General features: G+C 43.7%; 1 protein-coding gene across 1 annotated transcript in view; it reads right to left on the reverse strand.

Moving 5' to 3' along the window:
* The window catches only part of CELF1 (CUGBP, Elav-like family member 1), a 104,079-nt gene extending 92,550 nt beyond the window's left edge, over positions 1–11,529 (reverse strand). The window contains exon 1 of the mRNA XM_006865098.1: positions 11,286–11,529. The gene's annotated coding sequence lies outside the window, so the exon portion shown is untranslated. The remainder of the gene's footprint in view (positions 1–11,285) is intronic.
* Between the last annotated feature and the right edge of the window lie 623 nt (positions 11,530–12,152).

The following is a 12,152-nucleotide window of genomic DNA, read 5'->3' on the forward strand; positions in this document are numbered from 1 at the left end:
ATTCTTTTGTCTCCTTTCTTGTTTAACTTTCTGTTGTGAATTGAGTGGGACAAAAGGTATTTTAATAAAATATTAAATCATAACCTATAAGATAGCACTAGAACGAGCAGGGACAGCATCATGACAAGAAGGAATCGAACCATGAATGAGGGGAGTAAGAAAATTCCAAAATGCAAAATGTGCTACCTGCTCCTCTAGCTTCAGTTATCTGAGAAGTCATCCAGGAACAAATCGTTTTTTACCACATAAACAGCTCCCAACAAAATACCCTTGCTGAAAGCTTGTTATAAGGCTTTAAACGACTGTCTGACACAAAGCAGCACCCCTCCCCTCTTCAATGTGCACTAATAACTAGTCAGCTGATGAATGTCAAATAGCTGCACATTTTCAAGTTGCCTCTCCCCCCAAAACCTCCATAAGACTCTTGCTGGGGCTGCATTCAGATTCATGCAGACAGTCAACAGGGACAACACAAGTGTTTCTCACTGGTAGGATCCCACCCTACCCAGCATGGTAAGTTGGCAGCAGCACTGGATACAGACAGAAGAAACACTATAGCTAAACTATGAGAGAAGGTCCTGAAGGAGGAGGGGAGTCAAAGAATGTTTCCCACACAAAAGCTTCAAGCACAAAGAGACTGGGGAAATAAAGCATACAGTAAATTATATGGCAAAAAAAATTATCAGGCAAAAACTTAACAGATGTCCAAGTACACTGGGCTAAGGAAGACAGTCTACCACAGTAAACTCAGTTACCCCCACATTATCACCAAATATCACACATTCCCACAGTCACTGCAAGAGCTTGCTTCAATCTCACAGGAAACAAAAAGGTAGCAGAACAGTGAGCAAGTCGTGACAGTTTCTAATTTAGCTATTCTTTTGCTGAAGAGTAATGTTATGCAAATGGAATTACTAACCTTTCTAAATTAAAAGTATAACACTAGAAAATTAAACAGCTTTGGAACTATAAAACTTCATTTTATGAATCTCCAAACTAAAAACATTTCCCAATTCAAAAGTAAACTTTCAATCGAGTTGACAATTTGAGGAAAATGTGTAATTATTCAATTCTGTTTTGTCAAAACAAAAGTGGCCACAGCTGTAAAAAGAGCTGGTGGTCCTGTGGCGTTAGAAAGTGAGTGAACAATCTCTTGAAAAGCCACACTACTTCTGAACACACCCTCACAAAGTAGCACATTAAAATCAACTGAGATTAATCAGTGCTTACTTCAGCCTCGAAACCACAACTCACTAGATTCCTCTTTATACAAGAGGGTTAAGTTCGTTTAAAAATGGAGTTTATACCACAAACTTTTTGAAGCCCCCTTGAATTTTGTGCCGAATTTTCAAAGTGGAAGCAGAGAAAAAAAATCAGGGTTACAACTCAAAAGGTGTTCCGAACGTTTCTTATAAAAAGGGGGAAAGGTTGGCTTATTTAGTATCACATCAGAACTTGACAGTTATGAGTTAAAATACTTTAAATCTGTTAAAATGCTGAAAATACTCATGCACCCCCTTCCATATCTAGGATTTCTCACCCTTGAGTCCTTGTGTGGCACTGTGGGTTAATGTGCCACATCGCAAAGCCATTTGAACTGCAAGGTCGGCAGTTCAAGCTCACCAGCTGCTCCTCGGAAACCCTATGCAGGGTCGCTATGAGTCGGAACTAACTCTACTATGGACTTCACAACACAACAACAAGGGGTTAATGGCACTTAATAATAAACAACAACAAATGGGTTAAAAAGGAGATCTGGTAGCATAATGGTTACGTGTCGGGCTGTTAACCTCAACATCAGTAGTTCAAAACTACCAGCTGCTCCGCAGGAGATGGTTGAGGCTTTCTGCTCCTGTAAAGATTTACAGCCTCGGAAACCCCATGCAGGGTCACTATGAGTCGGAACCAACTCCACGGTACACCACCACCACTACCACCAAAGGGTTTAAAAAAATAATAATAATTTTAAAATAATGTTCCATTTATGATATCAATGTTAAAAATTTGACAACAATGGTAAGTATGGAAGAAAAAGCATCACCCATCATCCCACTGCCCAGATATTTACTTTGGTATTTGCCCTTCTAGTCTGTAAGATAAAGTTTCTAAGAGATTTAAAATGTCCATTAGCAGAAAGAACATGGCAAGTTAATATGGAATTTATTATTATGTATACAAAACATTCCTGGATAAAGTTTGCAAGTCTGGAACTGAATGAAGTTCCATGACCTCCAAGAGTGATGGGGCTGCTGTTAAATGCCATCTAGTGGGTTCCGACTCAGAGACCCAGTATAAGGTTTTCGAGGAGTGGCTGCTAGGTTTGAACCACTTACCTTGAAGTTAGCAGTCCAGTGTTTACCTTACAGCACCACCCCAGAACTTCCCAATAGAGGTTGTTGTTGTTGAGTGCCGTCGAGTCAATTCTAACCCATAGCGACCCTGTATAGGATTCCCAAGGAGCAGCTGGTGAGCCTGAACCACTGACCTTGCAGTCGGATGCATTAGCCCACAGCACTACACCAGGACTCCCAATAGAGGCCCAGTCGTTGTTGTTAGGTGCCACCGAGTCGGTACCGACTCATAGCGATCTTATGCACAGCAGAATGAAACACTGCCCAATTCTGGGTCAACCTCACTGTTGTTGCCATGCATGCTTGAGTCCATCGATGCTACCACTTGGCCAACCCATTAGAGGTAGTACAGTATAACTCTGTAGAACAGTTCTACTGATTAATCCTACAAAGAAACCCCTACTTTAAGGAAATTCCAAATCCCCAATTTCATGAAAAGGACAAGGTTGCAATTACAAAGATTTCATCAAGCAAACAATCTTTATAGCAAATTACAAAGCTCAGAATAGGATTCTTGATACAATAGTTTACAAAGCAAACAGTCAAACCCGATTAAATCTTCCATCTAAATTACAACTCTAAGTATTAGAGCCCTCTGTTATTAGGTGCCTTCAAATTGATTCAGACTCATAGAGACCCTATGAAAAACACAATAAAATGCTGCACAGTCTTGGCTAAAACTTAGTCTCCTAAAAGTTGAGACAAGACCTAGTTGTCCCTATTACAAATTCAACAATGTATCACTATTTTTCAGTTTTCTTCAAACAGAAGACTCCCATGAACAACAGATTCTTGAGTGTAGTATGAAATGAGAGGAGTGAAATTCCATGAAAATCAATCTGGAAGACTGCAGGAAACCATGAGCTAAAAGGTTCTATGGAGGAAGGATGTCCTTCGTAGCAAAATATTTATCTCTTAAACCACAAAGGACATAAGAAAATGCAAAAAAAAAAAAAAAACACCCGAAAGGGAAACAAATATAGTAGCTACTGTCTATACATAGCACTTCTAGACATTTAACCAACATTACTATCCCAGGGAAGGACCTCTGGTAGCATAGTGATTACAAGTCAGGCTGCTAATTCAAAAGTATCTGCGGCTCTGCAGGAGAAAAATGGGGCTTTCTGCTCCCATAAAGATTTACAGCCTCGGAAACCCTATACTGTGTCGTGATGAGTCAAAACTGACTCCACAGCACATAACCACCACTGCCACCACCATTAAGGAGCTCTGGTAGCAAAATGGTTATGAGTTGGGCTACTAACCTCATAGCCAGCAGTTTGAAACTACCTGCTGTCCTGAGGGAGAAAGATGAGGCTTTCTGCTCCCATAAAGATTTACAGCCTCAGAAACCCTGTACAAGGTCGCTATGAGTCGGAACTGACTCCACGGCACACTACCACCATCACCACCATTATCCCAGGGAGTCCTGATACGGCGCTGCACGTTGGCGGTTCAAACTCTAACCCCTCTTTCCTTGGAAACCCTATGCAGGATCTCTCTCTGAGACAGACCTGACTCACCACACTTAAAAAAACTATCCCATGGAGGAACGAGGTGGCTCCATATGATAAGCACAGGACTGTGGGCCACAAGGTCTACGTTTCAAGCCTGCCAGCCCCTTCATGGGAGAAAGATAAGCATTCTGCTCCTGCAAAGATTTAAAAAGTCTCAGAAGCCCTATACCAGGTCGCTATGAGTCAGAACCGACTCAACGGCACTTTACAACAACTATCCCATAAAAGGGACCCTTATGGCGCCACAATTAAGCACTTCACTACTAATCAAAAGATGGGAGGTTTAAGCTCACCAGTTGCTCCCTGGGAGAAAAAATGTGGCAATCTGTTGCCATAAAAGTTTTACAGCCTTGGAAAGCCTATGGGGCAATTCTACTCTTTCCTATAGGACTATAGGTCAGAATTAACTTGACAGCAAAGGGTTTACTACCCCATAAGTCTATTGTTAGCTGCCTCTAAGTCAGCCCCAAGTCATGGCAACTGCAAACACACTGGACTCGCACCAGCCCCATGATTTGTTTCAAATCTGACTATAGTGACCCACAGTGTTTTCATCAACTGATTTTCAGAAGCAGACTTATAAATCTTTCTTCCTAGTCTCTTCTAGTCTGGAAGCTCTGCTGAAACCTTTTCAGCATTACAGCAACACACAAAAGCCTCTAATGACAGACAGATGAGAGCTGTGCATGGTGTGTATTGGCAGGAATGGAACCCAGGTGTCCTACACCAAAGGAGAAAATTCTACTGTGCCCAATGAGATAAGCAACATTCCCATTTTTACAGATAAGAGAAAATAACATTATCAACACTGTGCCAGGCACTGTTTAGTGCCTAGTCTAAGTTACCTCAAATAATTTTCATATTACCCTTCTAGTTTGCTATCCGCATTTTAAAGTTGGGGAAACAGACTCAGAAACATTAAGGTCAAACAGCTGCCACGTGAATCCTTCTCAGGCTTTGCTTATAAATCCCATTCAAGTCACAGCATTATTTGAAGCCACACGTTTCCATTTTTAAGCCCTGGTGTGGCGCTGAGGGTTAATGTGCTGGACTACAAGGTCAGTTTGAACCACAAGGTCCTCAGAAACACTATACAGGGTAGCTATGGGTCAGAACCAACTCACCGGCACTTAACAACAACAACAAAGTTAAAAAGTCAACGCTCAAAAAAAAAAGTCAATGCTCAATTATGAGAATACTAATTCTCCAAGTTTCTAGTCAAATTTTCATGTTTTTCTCTGATTTGTTACAAGTTCCACTCAGGCTACAAAGGCATACCATTCCTGGTTCAAATTATATTTCTGAAATACTCAAACTTCAATGATACTTTCTACTTCTAACTACCATCAAAGACAAGGACGAATCAACAGCAGCTTCAAACAAAAGAATTGTTTATGCTATTTGCAGAAAAGGTATAAATGTCTGACACTAAATAAAACCCATGTAACATTCACTGCTTCTGCTTTCTCCTAGCTCATTGCATTGTGTCTGTTGTAATTGTTGATAAGTGACATCGAGTCAATTCCAACCCATAGCAACCCTATATAGGGTTTCCAAGGAACAGCTGGTGAGCTTGAACCATCAACCCTGCAGTTCAAAAATGACTTTGCAATCTGACACATTACCCCTCAGAGCCACACTACGGCACCCACATTGTGTCTAGAGCCTTAAAAATTCACAAGTAGCTCTGTAAACCTTCACTCAATTCACAATACAAAGTTTTTAAAAACTCAGTCATCCAAGGCATACTAACTGGTCTCTATTCTCCAGAAGCAACAGAGGAAGTTCAGGACCAAAAAAAAAAAAAATCAAACCCATGGCCATCAAGTCAAATCCAACTCAGTATTAAGTGCTTTCCAGTCAGTTCCAACCTATAGCAACCCTGTATAGGGTTTCCCAGGAGCGGCTGGTGAGCTTCAACTGCCAACCTTGCAGTTCAAATGACTTTGCAGCCAGCTCATTAAGCGCTACACCCGGACTCTTATTAGAGGAAATTAAAACAACAATTTAAAAAAAAACCCACTGCCATCAAGTCAATTTAACTCATAGTAACCCTATTTAGAGTTTCTAAGACCATAAATCTTTACAGAAGCAGATAGTCTCATGGCTCTCCTCCAGAGCAGCTGGTAGGTTTGAACCACTGACCTTAAAGATAGCAGCCCAATACCTAACTCACAGCATATGCCAGCAGAGCTCCTTAACTGGAGTCAGGAATAGGAGGATATGGAATGTGTGGCTATATGAACAACTGCCTTCTTTACCACAAGACCAGAACAAGTGAATGGTCCCCTCCACCATTGCTGAACATTTTGATCAAAGATTTCACAGAAGAATCCAGATCAAAAGGGAGAAATGCAAAACATAATTTCAAATTCTCATGTATTCTATCTAGACTTTCTGGAGTCATGGAGGGTGAATGAATCTCTGAAGGTATCACCATTTTTGTTAAGTATTGTCAAGTTGATTCCAACTCATAACGACTCTATGTAGAATTTTCAAGTCTGCAAATCTTGTCAGGAACAGAAAGCTCATTTTTTTGTGAAGCAGCTGGTGGGCTTGAATAGCTGACCTTGTGGTTTGCAGTCCAGTGCATATCCAACAGCTCAACCAACACTTCCTCCTAAAGGTATTACTGAGATCATCTTAAAACCTTTTAGAGCAAAAATATTCCCTGAAGCCATCTTAAAAGCAAATAGCTTAGCTTACTACTAAAAAAAGTCTGCCCTGAGCATTATGATCTTTTAAGAGCTATCTATAGGGAATGAAACTGGTAACTCAAAAATTAGACAGGACTCTTAGGGGGCAGTGAGTTTTTGTGACTGAGGAAGAAACACATCAGAAAAGAAGTTTGAAATGGTTGCATAGCTCAAAGAATGTTGTCAATGTCACTAAATTACACACAGAGAAACTCAAGAATTACCCTATGCTTTATACATATATTCTCAACAACAAAAAAGTTTATTCTTTTTAAAAACATGTCAAATACTGCAATTTTAAAAGTTTTTTGGGGTTCTATCTGGTTCTAACTTATACAGGGTCGCTATGACTTGGAACTGACTGGACAGCACTTAACAATCTGGCTTTTTGGAGTCTTGCTGTGGTGTTGTAGGTTAAACACTTGACCACAGGGTGGTTTGAACTATAAGGTTAGCGGTTCAAACTCACCAGTCGCTCCTTGGAAACCCTATACAGCGGAGCTATGGGTCGGAACCAACTCGATGACACTTAACAACAATGAAAACAATCTTGCTCTTTGGGGCAACAGGATTGACTGAATTAAACTTTCTGTTCATTGTGTGTCCCAAGGACTAATACTGAACACCCTTTATTTGCTGGAAAATAAAAGTGGCAGGCTAGGCTTAAGAAGTCAGGGAGGAAAAGTGGACAGTTAAGCAGACCAAATCACTTGTGAATTTCCAAAAACACATATAGAGAGAAGAAAGCCTTTCAAGCAAGAGAATATTTAGTGAATAGCTTTGCTCATACTAGAACCAACAAGGAGGCCTACCTTCAAAATGTTCTTACAACTACAGTCAGAACTAACTCCATGGCACACAATCACCATCATTCACTAGTTTGGAGAACAAAGCAATTTGTTGAGTACACAAAGCCCTGGGAGTCCTTGCTAACCATAAGGAAATCCCATATTGGATCACTAAGAGTTACAACTGATTCAAAGGCACTTAAAAACACAAAGCCCTTAGCAGAGAGGAGCCTCTAGTCCTACATCCTCCAACATCCCCCCTGGTCTTCAGGTGACAACCACCACCTTCTACTCCCACCACTCCCTTATCAGGGCAAGCCTCAAAGGAAAATGGAATTAGAGAAGCTGAAGTGGCAGTCACAACAGGGGCAAGAATTAAGGGCTCACACTCTCCATTTAGCAACAGAGCCCAAATCTTTATTTTAAAGAAACACATACACACAGTAACCATGCAATAAATGTTAGGTCTCTGCCCCTTTCTAAAAGAGGGTCCTCCGCTCATGTGCTGGGATACGGCCTGACCACCTCACATGTGCTACAGCTATTAATACAGAGCACCACTGAAAATGTAATTGCTAAAGCGAAATCTACCTATCACCTGTTACTAAATCTTAAAAACACACTACAAAACTAGAAATAAGAGCTCTTTCCGCCATCTTGGAGTCTGTGGAGGCCTGCTGGGAACAGGACTTCAAAGCCAGCATTATGACTGGAAGGCTATGGTCCAAGGTCATTTTTGCTAGTTATAAACAGAGTCTCCAGAACCAACGGGAACATACAGCTTTTCTCTAAAATTGAATGTGTTTATGCTTGACATGAAACCGAATTCAATTTAGGCAAGAGACGTGCTTATGTGTACAAAGCAAAGAAGAACACAGTGACTCCTGGCGGCAAAGCTAACAAAACCACAGTAACCTGGGGAAAGGTTAACACGCACCCATGCAAACAGTGCCATGGTTTGTGCCAAATTCCGAAGCAACCTTCCTGCTAAGGCCATTGGACACAGAATCCTTGTGATGCTGTATTCCTCAAGGATTTAAACTTATTGAAAAGTAAATGAATTGTGGATTACAAAAAAAAAAAAAAAAAACTGCGAGTAAGAGAAGCCTATTTGGTAAAAAAAATAAATAAATAAACAGTTCTGTAGTGTACAAAAAGGATAGGCAAGAATATTATTAACAATCGTCTCAGTGGTAGGACCACAGGAGACTTTTTCCTTTTTGACTTATCTGTATTTTTCACTAAGAATCTGTAGCTTCTGCAACAAAAAGTAGAAATCTTTAGAAAAATAAACATAATTCTGGCTCAAGATTTTACTGTCTTGCCTATTAGACAGCAGGCACTTAAAAAACTTACTGCACTGAAGATGAATTACACCATGGGAGGCATATACTATTGCCTCAATTTTGCAGGTAGGAATAAACTGAGGTTCAGAAGAGTTGAGAGACTTGTGCATAGCTAGTAACTGACCTAGCAAGGTTATACAGTCCAGGCCTTCAAATGTCAAGAATAGAGTCATTTCCAATCTACCACATCTCACCAGATACTTTGCAGTATTGCTCATGATACTGTAAAAAAAAATTCTGTGATGAGCCTATTTTAAGAGTGGTGGTGGTGTGCTGTTCATAGCAACCCTGTATAGGTTTCTGAGGCTGTAAATCTTTACAGAAGCAGAAAGCCTCATCTTTCTCTTGCAGGACAGCTGGTAGTTTCAAACTGCTGGCCTTAAGGTTAGCAGCCTGACTCCTAACCACCACGCTACCAGAACTCCTTATTTTAAGAGTACTTGCTATGAACCCTGAGCAAGTCAACCTTTGAGGATCTCAGTTTCCTCATCTGGAAGTGAAAGGGGTTAGAAAAAGATAAACAGTCCCCTCTTGCTTAAGAATTTTAAGTCATGAGGGTCACTGAGTCGGACCGACTTGATGGCACTTAAAATCATATTATCTTTAGGATTCCTGGTGTGACGCTATAGGATCAGCATTGGACTAGGAACCACAAGGTAGGTAGTTCAAACACACAAGCTGCTCCTTGAAAACCCTACCCAGGGGTTGCTATGAGTCAGAATCGACTCTACAGCACCTAACAACAAGAACATACTATCTTTATGGAGTCCTAGTGGTACAGTGGGTTACATGTTGGGCTACTAATCACAAAGTCAGCAATTCTAATACACCAGCAGTTTCTTGGGAGAAAGATGAGGCTTTCTACTCCCATAAAGATTTACAATTTCGGAAACCCTATATAGGGTTGCTATGGGTCAGAATCTACTCAATGGTCCACAAAAACAACATATTATCTTTGGAGAAGAAAATCCTACAGAAGGATAAATGGTTGGAGAACAGTTGTGATCTCTGCTCTGAGGCCAAGAGTCATACTTACTGGAAACAGGTGGTGGTCGAACAGTCATGAAAGAACCACTGGAGAAATCATAGCCTTCCTGGTTAAATCAACAGCTACAAGTTTCAGCTTTGCTTTGCTAACAGCACTGTTTCAACTCTTGGTAAACACATGGACAAACAACAAACACTGTTTTAAAAAAAAAGGTAAGATGGTACTGCTAAGTGCTGAAGAGACTCATATGGACCCTGTATAAGGTTTCCCAGACTGCAAATGTTTACAGGAAGGAGCAGAAAGCCTCATCTTTCTCCAGTGGTTAAGCAAAGCTAGGAGAATATAAAAATTGGCAAGGGGGATCAATGTAGCAATAGTTTACTCATGCTACTATAATAACTCAGTGACTTTCCAAATGAACTCATATTTAATACAAAACCAGAAAAAAACCCTGGATGATTATACATGAAGAAGCCATTATCCTTACCAGGGATTTAAAGAGAAACTGAAAACTTGGATAGAGCTCACAGATTCTGCACCTGTAGGAAAAAGCCTACCCTACACTTGTGGAAACGGTGAAAGACAACGGCTCTCCAATCCAGAGACTCAAAGACAGTGGAAAGACCTTTCAAAGGCAAAGTTCCTGCACAGGATTCACTGGGTATTTCTAACCTCTTACACTGCAGACATTAGACAGCACACTCCGGCCTCGTTAAAAACTGTTTTACTCGAAGGTAATAAACGTACAGCATTAACTCCGCTGGCGAGAAAAGAGATTCCATTTTGCTGAAACTGAAACAGGTTCGGATCAAAATCTAGCAGCTCCCCCCACCACAAAAAAAAAAAACAACTATGGAGATGAGCCTAAACCAATGAGAAGCTCTTTACAGCCTTTGCAAAGGTCTTGGAGAATTAAAACAACATCCCGTTCCGAGGACCAGGGCCGAGACACCACCAGCTTTAAAACCCAGAATCAGGTTCCTGGCGAAGAAAGCCTTCGTATGTGCTCCCCGCGCTCTCGGGTGCGAGATGCCAGCCCTACCACTAGGCCATGACTGGGTGAGCACCTGATGTCGGGGGAGGGCGAGCCAAGGCCCTGGCAGAGCTGGGGCCAGGAACGGTGGGCTCTAAAGGATAGGGACGCCAAGCCTAGCCTCCTGGGGGCAAGGGTCCTGGACACCCCGAGGAGTGGGCACCGAGAACACGTGCGGCGATAGGAGCGAAGAAGAGGTGTCCCAGGTAGATAGCCTGGGTTTGCCCGGCAGCAGTAATCAAGGGGCAGGGCCGCCCCTGAACAGGGAATGAAGCCCTCGGGGCCCGCAGGGTGAAGGCAAAGGGCGCGGGGAGAAGAGGCAAAGCCACGAGGAGGGCGGGTCTCCCTGGGCGCGGAGGCACGCGCCGGGAAAGCGCAGCGGGACCCGGGAAGCCGAGGACCCCGACACATGGGAAGAAACCGCGCAACGGGCCCTGAGGCGCGGGGAACAAGGAGCGACCGCGCCCGAGGACCCTGTGACCCGCGGCCGCCTGGACAGGACCCGCCCCGCGGCGCCTCCCTCCTGCCTGCTCTCCGTCCCTCCCGCCCGCAGCCGCCGCACTCACCAGCGGCTGCACCTGAGCTCGCCGCCGCCTCAGCTGCTGCCTGCACCTCCGCAGCCGCCGCCGCCTCGCTACTGAGGCCGAGTCCCGGGGGAGCCTCCGCGTCCCGCCGCCGCTGCCGCTGCCGCCAGAGCAGAACACCCCAAAATGGCGGCACTTCCGGCACCTACCACCGGCGGGGAGGGCCGCGGAGGAGGGAGAGGCAGCGAGAGGAACATACCACTCTCGGCGCCTCGGGCAACGCCGAGCTGAGCCGAACGAGCAGAGGCGGGCCGAGCGCCGGGCGCTGCAGCGCCTCCTCGGGCGGGGGAGTGGAAAAGCAGCTCACCCGCCGTCCTGGGGGCCGCGGGCGGAGCCCTCAGCCCTAGGAACTGCAGGGGTGCAGCTCTTTGTCTCCGAGCTGTTCTAGAGCGAAGGGGGACAAGATCAGGGCCTGGGAATCTAAAGTTCTTGGTTCGTTGCACCCCCCCAGGTGCGCGAGGACCCCCGTCGAGCACTGAATATGCGCATAATAAAACATTTGATGAATGAGTGAACAGTGCTAGGCCACACTCCTTTGTTGTTGTGTGCTGTGGAGTTCGCTCCCACTCATAGTGACCCCGTGTAGGATTTCCCAGGAGGGCTTCTGGGTTTGAACCGACTACCTTGTGGTTAGCAGTTAAGTGCTTATCCTACAGCACCACACCAGGACTGCCCCCCTTTGTAGTTATGTTGTTTAGTACCATTAAGTCGGTTCCAACTCATAGCGACCCTGTATAGGGTTTCCGAGGAGCGGCTGGTGAGTTTGAACGGCCGACGTTGCCGTTAACAGTCCAGCAAACCATCAACAGGATCTTACCTTGCTGAATAGTGGGATCCAACACACTCCAA

Source organism: Chrysochloris asiatica, unplaced genomic scaffold (genome assembly GCF_000296735.1).
Source record: "Chrysochloris asiatica unplaced genomic scaffold, ChrAsi1.0 scaffold00075, whole genome shotgun sequence".
Lineage (NCBI taxonomy): Eukaryota > Metazoa > Chordata > Mammalia > Afrosoricida > Chrysochloridae > Chrysochloris > Chrysochloris asiatica.